This window comes from Pteropus vampyrus, unplaced genomic scaffold (assembly GCF_000151845.1).
Source record: "Pteropus vampyrus isolate Shadow unplaced genomic scaffold, Pvam_2.0 Scaffold35, whole genome shotgun sequence".
NCBI classification, from domain to species: Eukaryota; Metazoa; Chordata; class Mammalia; order Chiroptera; family Pteropodidae; genus Pteropus; species Pteropus vampyrus.
Genome location: NW_011888816.1, coordinates 4226628 through 4228361, shown reverse-complemented (window position 1 = coordinate 4228361; position 1734 = coordinate 4226628).

Genomic DNA, 1734 nt, shown 5'->3' with positions numbered 1-1734 from the left:
TCTCTCTCTCTCTCCCTCTCTCTCTCTCTCCCCTCACCCCCACGCCACATACATGTACACACACTTTATTTTTCTGAACTGTTTGAGAGTAAATTGCAGTACATTCTGTTCCTTCACCTCTAAATACTTCCATGGTTATATCCAAGAACTGGACCACTTTCATATATAACCTCAATGTAGTTATCAAATTTATGAAATGTAACATTTAACATTGATCCAGTACTATTTTCTACTTTATAGTCTATATTTAAATTTTATCAATGATCCCATTAATGTTATTTATAGCCATTTTTATTTCTAACCCAGGATCACACATTACATTTAGTTTTCATGTCCTTTTAGGTTTAATTTGGAAACCTCTTAGCCTTTCCTTTGTCTTTCATGACTCTGTCATTATTTAACTTGAGTTTGTCTAGCATTTCCTCACCAATTGGGTCAAGATTATGCATTTTGGCCAGAATATCCCCTAAGTGATATTGTGTCCTCAGTGCATCTTACCATGAGGCATACATTGTGGGTCTATTTCATTACTGATAAGAATATTGACCATTTGGTTAAGGTGGTGTCCATCAGATTTTTTTCAGTGTTCATTAACTCTTTTTCCTTTTGTGGTTGATAAGTACTTTTGTGGGAGATATTCTGGGGTTATGTAAATATCCTATTTCTTATCACGCTTTCACCTATTCTTGCCTGAATCATACCCTAATTTTTAAATATAGATGATATGTATCTATCTGCATAATCTGTGAAGCATAAGACAGAATCTGAATTGAGTTTCGTAGTTCTATTAAATTGTCCTTGGCAGGTGAAATGGCTGTGGGATGCCAGGAGGCTTCAGACTCTTTATTAACTAGACTGACAGACGAGCCAATCCAGTGAAAGCTGCCAGATATTTTTAAACAGAGCTATAAACAACACCAGGTGAAGAAAGAGTAAATTCAAGCTGAGACCGAAGACCCTGAGTCTTCAGGTCACTTTTCTCCTGCTACCCAGAGCCAGGTGAACCTTGACTAAGATGACCCTCTAGGTGGTCCGCCAGTTTTCTTAGGGCTGAGAAGACCCTTCATTTTTCTGTTGAGCGACTGAATATTTATTTTCAGACTATACTTAGTTTCCAAGGCTGAGGTTCTTTTTTAGAGAGAAGCTTCACTTTTTTCATGAAGAATCCTTAGTCTTGTAAGGGACGTGTACTGGTCACATCCACCTGCCCCTCCAGCATCTGGCAACAAAGGGAAAAGAGGTTTCTGGCTTCACTGGGACAGCCAGATTGGGGCTTCCTGTGGCTCACTGCATATGGTGCATTTTCTCCTTTCAAAAGAGAACATTTGTTTTATATTTATTGATCCTGTGTGGTACGGTTCTTTGACATACATCATAATGTGAAATGGTGATTCCAAAAGAAGATCCCAAATTGGGTGATTTGTCAGTGACGAGGTGCTGTTGGGCTTATGTCAGTGTCTGTGGCTCCAGGACAGAATCATTCTCACAGCTAGGTAACAGGACAATTACTTTCTTTCATTAAGTCACCAGCTAGGAGAATTAGTACCTATGGGCTTATACGAAGATTCATGTACAAGGAGCATCTATCTCCATTGCATTGGTCATCAAGAAAACTGGTGACCAGTGTAAGTGTTCTTCAAACTAAGAAAATAACAAGTATGATGGCAAGAGACCAAACCTAGTTTCCACTGAAAAATAATTAATATACAATGAAATGCACATATCTTGAACATT